This window comes from Chiloscyllium plagiosum, unplaced genomic scaffold (assembly GCF_037043375.1).
Source record: "Chiloscyllium plagiosum isolate Xiang-an unplaced genomic scaffold, Cpla_swu_hap1 HiC_scaffold_14, whole genome shotgun sequence".
Taxonomy (NCBI): domain Eukaryota; kingdom Metazoa; phylum Chordata; class Chondrichthyes; order Orectolobiformes; family Hemiscylliidae; genus Chiloscyllium; species Chiloscyllium plagiosum.
The window spans coordinates 12,329,941-12,343,052 of record NW_028270152.1 but is presented as its reverse complement, the minus strand read 5'-3'; the positions used below and the strand labels follow the sequence as shown (position 1 = coordinate 12,343,052).

At 50.6% G+C, this 13,112-nt stretch overlaps 7 non-coding genes across 7 annotated transcripts; all 7 read right to left on the bottom strand.

The window, feature by feature from the left end:
- Positions 1 to 73, bottom strand: trnaf-gaa (transfer RNA phenylalanine (anticodon GAA)). Its single transcript has one exon. It is a non-coding gene; the product is annotated as a tRNA-Phe (tRNA).
- Positions 74 to 1,261: 1,188 nt separating this feature from the next.
- trnaf-gaa (transfer RNA phenylalanine (anticodon GAA)) lies at positions 1,262 to 1,334 on the bottom strand. The gene has a single exon. It is a non-coding gene; the product is annotated as a tRNA-Phe (tRNA).
- Positions 1,335 to 3,784: 2,450 nt separating this feature from the next.
- On the bottom strand, positions 3,785 to 3,857 carry trnaf-gaa (transfer RNA phenylalanine (anticodon GAA)). The gene has a single exon. It is a non-coding gene; the product is annotated as a tRNA-Phe (tRNA).
- Positions 3,858 to 6,307: 2,450 nt separating this feature from the next.
- On the bottom strand, positions 6,308 to 6,380 carry trnaf-gaa (transfer RNA phenylalanine (anticodon GAA)). The gene has a single exon. It is a non-coding gene; the product is annotated as a tRNA-Phe (tRNA).
- A 1,188-nt stretch (positions 6,381 to 7,568) lies between these two features.
- On the bottom strand, positions 7,569 to 7,641 carry trnaf-gaa (transfer RNA phenylalanine (anticodon GAA)). The gene has a single exon. It is a non-coding gene; the product is annotated as a tRNA-Phe (tRNA).
- Positions 7,642 to 8,830: 1,189 nt separating this feature from the next.
- trnaf-gaa (transfer RNA phenylalanine (anticodon GAA)) lies at positions 8,831 to 8,903 on the bottom strand. Its single transcript has one exon. It is a non-coding gene; the product is annotated as a tRNA-Phe (tRNA).
- A 2,450-nt stretch (positions 8,904 to 11,353) lies between these two features.
- Positions 11,354 to 11,426, bottom strand: trnaf-gaa (transfer RNA phenylalanine (anticodon GAA)). Its single transcript has one exon. It is a non-coding gene; the product is annotated as a tRNA-Phe (tRNA).
- Positions 11,427 to 13,112: the final 1,686 nt, after the last annotated feature.

The window sequence follows — 13,112 nt, the reverse complement described above, 5'->3', positions numbered from 1 at the left end:
TGCCGAAACCCGGGATTGAACCAGGGACCTTTAGATCTTCAGTCTAACGCTCTCCCAACTGAGCTATTTCGGCAGCTGCTGCCGCTCTGTGCGCTCAGGCACTTTGCTCGCTGCCACATTCACTTGGGATTTGCCCAGCGTATTTGTTCCAAATCTCCTCACAACATCAACTTCTTCCGGCAAAATTTCCCACCCTGTTTTCTCGGCGGACAGTTCGCTTCGGCCGCTGCCTCTTTATACCGTCTATATCTACACTGTCGTTCATTCTGCACAATCATTTCAGAAGTTGACTGCTTGGCTCTGGTCAACTCGCTCGTCAAATGCACAACGAGGAACTGGTCCCTCCAGTCCTCGACAAGTTCCACGTCGTGCTCCGTTCACCGTCAACATGTCTCGCCAGCTTCACCCCATCTCTCCTCTACCTCTCGAAATGCTGCACGTGATGCCATCCGTCTGCAAATGGTCAGTATCAGTCTAAGCTGCTTTGCAAGCAACCCGATGCACCGGAACAATTTGAACAAATCGCCTCTGCTCCGGCTTCAGTCCGTCCACTGTTAAAACCTTCAGTTATTACTCTGCAGGCTTGAGGATTCCCAAGTTCTCTGCAACCATCTCCAAAGCGGCATGCAAGTCACTGACTGTTTACCCGACCGAGTCTGTTTGTGAATACTTTTCCATCGTCATTCTGCACGATCATTTCTGAAGTGACCGCTTGTGTCGAAAACAAGGACAGTCCAAAGCGATTTCCTGAGGCGCACCTCTGGAACGCTCAAATCAACCTAAAGTCAGGCGGCCATGCGCATGTCAGCATCTCTCCTGCAACCTTTCCATTGCGATCAGGGATCACCAGTTTTTGCAAGCTGGAACAGCTGGCCGTCAGCAAGCTTATGAGCGAGGGAGTGTTTGATAGAGAGAGTGCAAAGGCCACCATGTACGCGTTGCTGACTCAAAGACTGTTTTGTGCGTTTGCAGATGTTGGTCAACGAACAGTAGGAGAATTTGAATTGGTGCAGGATTGAGGGTTTGTCCATTTGATTATTTGACTGTTTTGGAATGCTCGTTACGGAGCCAATGAGAAGAAATGTGCCATGAGACTGGAAGCAAAAGGCACAGCATCGCTGCAGGAGCACCATGCAGAAGGAGGGTGAGAAGCAATCCAAACCACCCTTGCGCCAGCAAGGAAAGGTGCAGAGCTTCACATTTACTCACTCGCCTCCATCACAGCTAAACAAAGGAGGGAGCGCGCAAGCAGTCCTGCACTTGCCGAAACCCGGGATTGAACCAGGGACCTTTAGATCTTCAGTCTAACGCTCTCCCAACTGAGCTATTTCGGCAGCTGCTGCTGCTCTGTGCGCTCAGGCACTTTGCTCGCGGCCACATTCACTTGGGATTTGCCCAGCGTATTTGTTCCAAATCTCCTCACAACATCAACTTCTTCCGGCAAAATTTCCCACCCTGTTTTCTCGGCGGACAGTTCGCTTCGGCCGCTGCCTCTTTATACCGTCTATATCTACACTGTCGTTCATTCTGCACAATCATTTCTGAAGTTGACTGCATGGCTCTGGACATCTCGCTCGTCAAATGAACAACGAGGAACTGGTCCCTCCAGTCCTCGACAAGTTCCACGTCGTGCTCCGTTCACCGTCAACATGTCTCGCCAGCCTCACCCCATCTCTCCTCTACCTCTCGAAATGCTGCACGTGATGCCATCCGTCTGCAAATGGTCAGTATCAGTCTAAGCTGCTTTGCAAGCAACCCGATGCACCGGAACAATTTGAACAAATCGCCTCTGCTCCGGCTTCAGTCCGTCCACTGTTAAAACCTTCAGTTATTACTCTGCAGGCTTGAGGATTCCCAAGTTCTCTGCAACCATCTCCAAAGCGGCATGCAAGTCACTGACTGTTTACCCGACCGAGTCTGTTTGTGAATACTTTTCCATCGTCATTCTGCACGATCATTTCTGAAGTGACCGCTTGTGTCGAAAACAAGGACAGTCCAAAGCGATTTCCTGAGGCGCACCTCTGGAACGCTCAAATCAACCTAAAGTCAGGCGGCCATGCGCATGTCAGCATCTCTCCTGCAACCTTTCCATTGCGATCAGGGATCACCAGTTTTTGCAAGCTGGAACAGCTGGCCGTCAGCAAGCTTATGAGCGAGGGAGTGTTTGATAGAGAGAGTGCAAAGGCCACCATGTACGCGTTGCTGACTCAAAGACTGTTTTGTGCGTTCGCAGATGTCGGTCAATGAACAGTAGGAGAATTTGAATTGGTGCAGGATTGAGGGTTTGTCCATTTGATTATTTGACTGTTTTGGAATGCTTGTTACGGAGCCAATGAGAAGAAATGTGCCATGAGACTGGAAGCAAAAGGCACAGCATCGCTGCAGGAGCACCATGCAGAAGGAGGGTGAGAAGCAATCCAAACCACCCTTGCGCCAGCAAGGAAAGGTGCAGAGCTTCACATTTACTCACTCGCCTCCATCACAGCTAAACAAAGGAGGGAGCGCGCAAGCAATCTTGCACTTGCCGAAACCCGGGATTGAACCAGGGACCTTTAGATCTTCGGTCTAACGCTCTCCCAACTGAGGTATTTCGGCAGCTGCTGCCAGCTCAGCGCGCTCAGGCACTTTGCTCGCGGCCACATTCACTTGGGATTTGCCCAGCGTATTTGTTCCAAATCTCCTCACAACATCAACTTCTTCCGGCAAAATTTCCCACCCTGTTTTCTCGGCGGACAGTTCGCTTCGGCCGCTGCCTCTTTATACCGTCTATATCTACACTGTCGTTCATTCTGCACAATCATTTCAGAAGTTGACTGCTTGGCTCTGGTCAACTCGCTCGTCAAATGCACAACGAGGAACTGGTCCCTCCAGTCCTCGACAAGTTCCACGTCGTGCTCCGTTCACCGTCAACATGTCTCGCCAGCTTCACCCCATCTCTCCTCTACCTCTCGAAATGCTGCACGTGATGCCATCCGTCTGCAAATGGTCAGTATCAGTCTAAGCTGCTTTGCAAGCAACCCGATGCACCGGAACAATTTGAACAAATCGCCTCTGCTCCGGCTTCAGTCCGTCCACTGTTAAAACCTTCAGTTATTACTCTGCAGGCTTGAGGATTCCCAAGTTCTCTGCAACCATCTCCAAAGCGGCATGCAAGTCACTGACTGTTTACCCGACCGAGTCTGTTTGTGAATACTTTTCCATCGTCATTCTGCACGATCATTTCTGAAGTGACCGCTTGTGTCGAAAACAAGGACAGTCCAAAGCGATTTCCTGAGGCGCACCTCTGGAACGCTCAAATCAACCTAAAGTCAAGCGGCCATGCGCATGTCAGCATCTCTCCTGCAACCTTTCCATTGCGATCAGGGATCACCAGTTTTTGCAAGCTGGAACAGCTGGCCGTCAGCAAGCTTATGAGCGAGGGAGTGTTTGATAGAGAGAGTGCAAAGGCCACCATGTACGCGTTGCTGACTCAAAGACTGTTTTGTGCGTTCGCAGATGTCGGTCAATGAACAGTAGGAGAATTTGAATTGGTGCAGGATTGAGGGTTTGTCCATTTGATTATTTGACTGTTTTGGAATGCTCGTTACGGAGCCAATGAGAAGAAATGTGCCATGAGACTGGAAGCAAAAGGCACAGCATCGCTGCAGGAGCACCATGCAGAAGGAGGGTGAGAAGCAATCCAAACCACCCTTGCGCCAGCAAGGAAAGGTGCAGAGCTTCACATTTACTCACTCGCCTCCATCACAGCTAAACAAAGGAGGGAGCGCGCAAGCAGTCCTGCACTTGCCGAAACCCGGGATTGAACCAGGGACCTTTAGATCTTCAGTCTAACGCTCTCCCAACTGAGCTATTTCGGCAGCTCCTGCTGTTCTGTGCGCTCAGGCACTTTGCTCGCGGCCACATTCACTTGGGATTTGCCCAGCGTATTTGTTCCAAATCTCCTCACAACATCAACTTCTTCCGGCAAAATTTCCCACCCTGTTTTCTCGGCGGACAGTTCGCTTCGGCCGCTGCCTCTTTATACCGTCTATATCTACACTGTCGTTCATTCTGCACAATCATTTCTGAAGTTGACTGCATGGCTCTGGACATCTCGCTCGTCAAATGAACAACGAGGAACTGGTCCCTCCAGTCCTCGACAAGTTCCACGTCGTGCTCCGTTCACCGTCAACATGTCTCGCCAGCTTCACCCCATCTCTCCTCTACCTCTCGAAATGCTGCACGTGATGCCATCCGTCTGCAAATGGTCAGTATCAGTCTAAGCTGCTTTGCAAGCAACCCGATGCACCGGAACAATTTGAACAAATCGCCTCTGCTCCGGCTTCAGTCCGTCCACTGTTAAAACCTTCAGTTATTACTCTGCAGGCTTGAGGATTCCCAAGTTCTCTGCAACCATCTCCAAAGCGGCATGCAAGTCACTGACTGTTTACCCGACCGAGTCTGTTTGTGAATACTTTTCCATCGTCATTCTGCACGATCATTTCTGAAGTGACCGCTTGTGTCGAAAACAAGGACAGTCCAAAGCGATTTCCTGAGGCGCACCTCTGGAACGCTCAAATCAACCTAAAGTCAGGCGGCCATGCGCATGTCAGCATCTCTCCTGCAACCTTTCCATTGCGATCAGGGATCACCAGTTTTTGCAAGCTGGAACAGCTGGCCGTCAGCAAGCTTATGAGCGAGGGAGTGTTTGATAGAGAGAGTGCAAAGGCCACCATGTACGCGTTGCTGACTCAAAGACTGTTTTGTGCGTTCGCAGATGTCGGTCAATGAACAGTAGGAGAATTTGAATTGGTGCAGGATTGAGGGTTTGTCCATTTGATTATTTGACTGTTTTGGAATGCTCGTTACGGAGCCAATGAGAAGAAATGTGCCATGAGACTGGAAGCAAAAGGCACAGCATCGCTGCAGGAGCACCATGCAGAAGGAGGGTGAGAAGCAATCCAAACCACCCTTGCGCCAGCAAGGAAAGGTGCAGAGCTTCACATTTACTCACTCGCCTCCATCACAGCTAAACAAAGGAGGGAGCGCGCAAGCAATCCTGCACTTGCCGAAACCCGGGATTGAACCAGGGACCTTTAGATCTTCGGTCTAACGCTCTCCCAACTGAGGTATTTCGGCAGCTGCTGCCAGCTCAGCGCGCTCAGGCACTTTGCTCGCGGCCACATTCACTTGGGATTTGCCCAGCGTATTTGTTCCAAATCTCCTCACAACATCAACTTCTTCCGGCAAAATTTCCCACCCTGTTTTCTCGGCGGACAGTTCGCTTCGGCCGCTGCCTCTTTATACCGTCTATATCTACACTGTCGTTCATTCTGCACAATCATTTCAGAAGTTGACTGCTTGGCTCTGGTCAACTCGCTCGTCAAATGCACAACGAGGAACTGGTCCCTCCAGTCCTCGACAAGTTCCACGTCGTGCTCCGTTCACCGTCAACATGTCTCGCCAGCTTCACCCCAACTCTCCTCTACCTCTCGAAATGCTGCACGTGATGCCATCCGTCTGCAAATGGTCAGTATCAGTCTAAGCTGCTTTGCAAGCAACCCGATGCACCGGAACAATTTGAACAAATCGCCTCTGCTCCGGCTTCAGTCCGTCCACTGTTAAAACCTTCAGTTATTACTCTGCAGGCTTGAGGATTCCCAAGTTCTCTGCAACCATCTCCAAAGCGGCATGCAAGTCACTGACTGTTTACCCGACCGAGTCTGTTTGTGAATACTTTTCCATCGTCATTCTGCACGATCATTTCTGAAGTGACCGCTTGTGTCGAAAACAAGGACAGTCCAAAGCGATTTCCTGAGGCGCACCTCTGGAACGCTCAAATCAACCTAAAGTCAGGCGGCCATGCGCATGTCAGCATCTCTCCTGCAACCTTTCCATTGCGATCAGGGATCACCAGTTTTTGCAAGCTGGAACAGCTGGCCGTCAGCAAGCTTATGAGCGAGGGAGTGTTTGATAGAGAGAGTGCAAAGGCCACCATGTACGCGTTGCTGACTCAAAGACTGTTTTGTGCGTTCGCAGATGTCGGTCAATGAACAGTAGGAGAATTTGAATTGGTGCAGGATTGAGGGTTTGTCCATTTGATTATTTGACTGTTTTGGAATGCTCGTTACGGAGCCAATGAGAAGAAATGTGCCATGAGACTGGAAGCAAAAGGCACAGCATCGCTGCAGGAGCACCATGCAGAAGGAGGGTGAGAAGCAATCCAAACCACCCTTGCGCTAGCAAGGAAAGGTGCAGAGCTTCACATTTACTCACTCGCCTCCATCACAGCTAAACAAAGGAGGGAGCGCGCAAGCAGTCCTGCACTTGCCGAAACCCGGGATTGAACCAGGGACCTTTAGATCTTCAGTCTAACGCTCTCCCAACTGAGCTATTTCGGCAGCTCCTGCTGTTCTGTGCGCTCAGGCACTTTGCTCGCGGCCACATTCACTTGGGATTTGCCCAGCGTATTTGTTCCAAATCTCCTCACAACATCAACTTCTTCCGGCAAAATTTCCCACCCTGTTTTCTCGGCGGACAGTTCGCTTCGGCCGCTGCCTCTTTATACCGTCTATATCTACACTGTCGTTCATTCTGCACAATCATTTCTGAAGTTGACTGCATGGCTCTGGACATCTCGCTCGTCAAATGAACAACGAGGAACTGGTCCCTCCAGTCCTCGACAAGTTCCACGTCGTGCTCCGTTCACCGTCAACATGTCTCGCCAGCTTCACCCCATCTCTCCTCTACCTCTCGAAATGCTGCACGTGATGCCATCCGTCTGCAAATGGTCAGTATCAGTCTAAGCTGCTTTGCAAGCAACCCGATGCACCGGAACAATTTGAACAAATCGCCTCTGCTCCGGCTTCAGTCCGTCCACTGTTAAAACCTTCAGTTATTACTCTGCAGGCTTGAGGATTCCCAAGTTCTCTGCAACCATCTCCAAAGCGGCATGCAAGTCACTGACTGTTTACCCGACCGAGTCTGTTTGTGAATACTTTTCCATCGTCATTCTGCACGATCATTTTTGAAGTGACCGCTTGTGTCGAAAACAAGGACAGTCCAAAGCGATTTCCTGAGGCGCACCTCTGGAACGCTCAAATCAACCTAAAGTCAGGCGGCCATGCGCATGTCAGCATCTCTCCTGCAACCTTTCCATTGCGATCAGGGATCACCAGTTTTTGCAAGCTGGAACAGCTGGCCGTCAGCAAGCTTATGAGCGAGGGAGTGTTTGATAGAGAGAGTGCAAAGGCCACCATGTACGCGTTGCTGACTCAAAAACTGTTTTGTGCGTTCGCAGATGTTGGTCAATGAACAGTAGGAGAATTTGAATTGGTGCAGGATTGAGGGTTTGTCCATTTGATTATTTGACTGTTTTGGAATGCTCGTTACGGAGCCAATGAGAAGAAATGTGCCATGAGACTGGAAGCAAAAGGCACAGCATCGCTGCAGGAGCACCATGCAGAAGGAGGGTGAGAAGCAATCCAAACCACCCTTGCGCCAGCAGGGAAAGGTGCAGAGCTTCACATTTACTCACTCGCCTCCATCACAGCTAAACAAAGGAGGGAGCGCGCAAGCAGTCCTGCACTTGCCGAAACCCGGGATTGAACCAGGGACCTTTAGATCTTCAGTCTAACGCTCTCCCAACTGAGCTATTTCGGCAGCTGCTGCCAGCTCAGCGCGCTCAGGCACTTTGCTCGCGGCCACATTCACTTGGGATTTGCCCAGCGTATTTGTTCCAAATCTCCTCACAACATCAACTTCTTCCGGCAAAATTTCCCACCCTGTTTTCTCGGCGGACAGTTCGCTTCGGCCGCTGCCTCTTTATACCGTCTATATCTACACTGTCGTTCATTCTGCACAATCATTTCTGAAGTTGACTGCTTGGCTCTGGTCAACCCGCTCGTCAAATGCACAACGAGGAACTGGTCCCTCCAGTCCTCGACAAGTTCCACGTCGTGCTCCGTTCACCGTCAACATGTCTCGCCAGCTTCACCCCATCTCTCCTCTACCTCTCGAAATGCTGCACGTGATGCCATCCGTCTGCAAATGGTCAGTATCAGTCTAAGCTGCTTTGCAAGCAACCCGATGCACCGGAACAATTTGAACAAATCGCCTCTGCTCCGGCTTCAGTCCGTCCACTGTTAAAACCTTCAGTTATTACTCTGCAGGCTTGAGGATTCCCAAGTTCTCTGCAACCATCTCCAAAGCGGCATGCAAGTCACTGACTGTTTACCCGACCGAGTCTGTTTGTGAATACTTTTCCATCGTCATTCTGCACGATCATTTCTGAAGTGACCGCTTGTGTCGAAAACAAGGACAGTCCAAAGCGATTTCCTGAGGCGCACCTCTGGAACGCTCAAATCAACCTAAAGTCAGGCGGCCATGCGCATGTCAGCATCTCTCCTGCAACCTTTCCATTGCGATCAGGGATCACCAGTTTTTGCAAGCTGGAACAGCTGGCCGTCAGCAAGCTTATGAGCGAGGGAGTGTTTGATAGAGAGAGTGCAAAGGCCACCATGTACGCGTTGCTGACTCAAAGACTGTTTTGTGCGTTCGCAGATGTTGGTCAATGAACAGTAGGAGAATTTGAATTGGTGCAGGATTGAGGGTTTGTCCATTTGATTATTTGACTGTTTTGGAATGCTCGTTACGGAGCCAATGAGAAGAAATGTGCCATGAGACTGGAAGCAAAAGGCACAGCATCGCTGCAGGAGCACCATGCAGAAGGAGGGTGAGAAGCAATCCAAACCACCCTTGCGCCAGCAAGGAAAGGTGCAGAGCTTCACATTTACTCACTCGCTTCCATCACAGCTAAACAAAGGAGGGAGCGCGCAAGCAATCCTGCACTTGCCGAAACCCGGGATTGAACCAGGGACCTTTAGATCTTCGGTCTAACGCTCTCCCAACTGAGCTATTTCGGCAGCTGCTGCCAGCTCAGCGCGCTCAGGCACTTTGCTCGCGGCCACATTCACTTGGGATTTGCCCAGCGTATTTGTTCCAAATCTCCTCACAACATCAACTTCTTCCGGCAAAATTTCCCACCCTGTTTTCTCGGCGGACAGTTCGCTTCGGCCGCTGCCTCTTTATACCGTCTATATCTACACTGTCGTTCATTCTGCACAATCATTTCAGAAGTTGACTGCTTGGCTCTGGTCAACTCGCTCGTCAAATGCACAACGAGGAACTGGTCCCTCCAGTCCTCGACAAGTTCCACGTCGTGCTCCGTTCACCGTCAACATGTCTCGCCAGCTTCACCCCATCTCTCCTCTACCTCTCGAAATGCTGCACGTGATGCCATCCGTCTGCAAATGGTCAGGATCAGTCTAAGCTGCTTTGCAAGCAACCCGATGCACCGGAACAATTTGAACAAATCGCCTCTGCTCCGGCTTCAGTCCGTCCACTGTTAAAACCTTCAGTTATTACTCTGCAGGCTTGAGGATTCCCAAGTTCTCTGCAACCATCTCCAAAGCGGCATGCAAGTCACTGACTGTTTACCCGACCGAGTCTGTTTGTGAATACTTTTCCATCGTCATTCTGCACGATCATTTCTGAAGTGACCGCTTGTGTCGAAAACAAGGACAGTCCAAAGCGATTTCCTGAGGCGCACCTCTGGAACGCTCAAATCAACCTAAAGTCAGGCGGCCATGCGCATGTCAGCATCTCTCCTGCAACCTTTCCATTGCGATCAGGGATCACCAGTTTTTGCAAGCTGGAACAGCTGGCCGTCAGCAAGCTTATGAGCGAGGGAGTGTTTGATAGAGAGAGTGCAAAGGCCACCATGTACGCGTTGCTGACTCAAAGACTGTTTTGTGCGTTCGCAGATGTTGGTCAATGAACAGTAGGAGAATTTGAATTGGTGCAGGATTGAGGGTTTGTCCATTTGATTATTTGACTGTTTTGGAATGCTCGTTACGGAGCCAATGAGAAGAAATGTGCCATGAGACTGGAAGCAAAAGGCACAGCATCGCTGCAGGAGCACCATGCAGAAGGAGGGTGAGAAGCAATCCAAACCACCCTTGCGCCAGCAAGGAAAGGTGCAGAGCTTCACATTTACTCACTCGCCTCCATCACAGCTAAACAAAGGAGGGAGGGCGCAAGCAGTCCTGCACTTGCCCAAACCCGGGATTGAACCAGGGACCTTTAGATCTTCAGTCTAACGCTCTCCCAACTGAGCTATTTCGGCAGCTGCTGCCAGCTCAGCGCGCTCAGGCACTTTGCTCGCGGCCACATTCACTTGGGATTTGCCAAGCGTATTTGTTCCAAATCTCCTCACAACATCAACTTCTTCCGGCAAAATTTCCCACCCTGTTTTCTCGGCGGACAGTTCGCTTCGGCCGCTGCCTCTTTATACCGTCTATATCTACACTGTCGTTCATTCTGCACAATCATTTCTGAAGTTGACTGCTTGGCTCTGGTCAACCCGCTCGTCAAATGCACAACGAGGAACTGGTCCCTCCAGTCCTCGACAAGTTCCACGTCGTGCTCCGTTCACCGTCAACATGTCTCGCCAGCTTCACCCCATCTCTCCTCTACCTCTCGAAATGCTGCACGTGATGCCATCCGTCTGCAAATGGTCAGTATCAGTCTAAGCTGCTTTGCAAGCAACCCGATGCACCGGAACAATTTGAACAAATCGCCTCTGCTCCGGCTTCAGTCCGTCCACTGTTAAAACCTTCAGTTATTACTCTGCAGGCTTGAGGATTCCCAAGTTCTCTGCAACCATCTCCAAAGCGGCATGCAAGTCACTGACTGTTTACCCGACCGAGTCTGTTTGTGAATACTTTTCCATCGTCATTCTGCACGATCATTTTTGAAGTGACCGCTTGTGTCGAAAACAAGGACAGTCCAAAGCGATTTCCTGAGGCGCACCTCTGGAACGCTCAAATCAACCTAAAGTCAGGCGGCCATGCGCATGTCAGCATCTCTCCTGCAACCTTTCCATTGCGATCAGGGATCACCAGTTTTTGCAAGCTGGAACAGCTGGCCGTCAGCAAGCTTATGAGCGAGGGAGTGTTTGATAGAGAGAGTGCAAAGGCCACCATGTACGCGTTGCTGACTCAAAGACTGTTTTGTGCGTTTGCAGATGTTGGTCAACGAACAGTAGGAGAATTTGAATTGGTGCAGGATTGAGGGTTTGTCCATTTGATTATTTGACTGTTTTGGAATGCTCGTTACGGAGCCAATGAGAAGAAATGTGCCATGAGACTGGAAGCAAAAGGCACAGCATCGCTGCAGGAGCACCATGCGAAGGAGGGTGAGAAGCAATCCAAACCACCCTTGCGCCAGCAAGGAAAGGTGCAGAGCTTCACATTTACTCACTCGCCTCCATCACAGCTAAACAAAGGAGGGAGCGCGCAAGCAGTCCTGCACTTGCCGAAACCCGGGATTGAACCAGGGACCTTTAGATCTTCAGTCTAACGCTCTCCCAACTGAGCTATTTCGGCAGCTGCTGCCGCCCTGTGCGCTCAGGCACTTTGCTCGCGGCCACATTCACTTGGGATTTGCCCAGCGTATTTGTTCCAAATCTCCTCACAACATCAACTTCTTCCGGCAAAATTTCCCACCCTGTTTTCTCGGCGGACAGTTCGCTTCGGCCGCTGCCTCTTTATACCGTCTATATCTACACTGTCGTTCATTCTGCACAATCATTTCTGAAGTTGACTGCATGGCTCTGGACATCTCGCTCGTCAAATGAACAACGAGGAACTGGTCCCTCCAGTCCTCGACAAGTTCCACGTCGTGCTCCGTTCACCGTCAACATGTCTCGCCAGCCTCACCCCATCTCTCCTCTACCTCTCGAAATGCTGCACGTGATGCCATCCGTCTGCAAATGGTCAGTATCAGTCTAAGCTGCTTTGCAAGCAACCCGATGCACCGGAACAATTTGAACAAATCGCCTCTGCTCCGGCTTCAGTCCGTCCACTGTTAAAACCTTCAGTTATTACTCTGCAGGCTTGAGGATTCCCAAGTTCTCTGCAACCATCTCCAAAGCGGCATGCAAGTCACTGACTGTTTACCCGACCGAGTCTGTTTGTGAATACTTTTCCATCGTCATTCTGCACGATCATTTCTGAAGTGACCGCTTGTGTCGAAAACAAGGACAGTCCAAAGCGATTTCCTGAGGCGCACCTCTGGAACGCTCAAATCAACCTAAAGTCAGGCGGCCATGCGCATGTCAGCATCTCTCCTGCAACCTTTCCATTGCGATCAGGGATCACCAGTTTTTGCAAGCTGGAACAGCTGGCCGTCAGCAAGCTTATGAGCGAGGGAGTGTTTGATAGAGAGAGTGCAAAGGCCACCATGTACGCGTTGCTGACTCAAAGACTGTTTTGTGCGTTCGCAGATGTCGGTCAATGAACAGTAGGAGAATTTGAATTGGTGCAGGATTGAGGGTTTGTCCATTTGATTATTTGACTGTTTTGGAATGCTCGTTACGGAGCCAATGAGAAGAAATGTGCCATGAGACTGGAAGCAAAAGGCACAGCATCGCTGCAGGAGCACCATGCAGAAGGAGGGTGAGAAGCAATCCAAACCACCCTTGCGCCAGCAAGGAAAGGTGCAGAGCTTCACATTTACTCACTCGCCTCCATCACAGCTAAACAAAGGAGGGAGCGCGCAAGCAATCCTGCACTTGCCGAAACCCGGGATTGAACCAGGGACCTTTAGATCTTCGGTCTAACGCTCTCCCAACTGAGGTATTTCGGCAGCTGCTGCCAGCTCAGCGCGCTCAGGCACTTTGCTCGCGGCCACATTCACTTGGGATTTGCCCAGCGTATTTGTTCCAAATCTCCTCACAACATCAACTTCTTCCGGCAAAATTTCCCACCCTGTTTTCTCGGCGGACAGTTCGCTTCGGCCGCTGCCTCTTTATACCGTCTATATCTACACTGTCGTTCATTCTGCACAATCATTTCAGAAGTTGACTGCTTGGCTCTGGTCAACTCGCTCGTCAAATGCACAACGAGGAACTGGTCCCTCCAGTCCTCGACAAGTTCCACGTCGTGCTCCGTTCACCGTCAACATGTCTCGCCAGCTTCACCCCATCTCTCCTCTACCTCTCGAAATGCTGCACGTGATGCCATCCGTCTGCAAATGGTCAGTATCAGTCTAAGCTGCTTTGCAAGCAACCC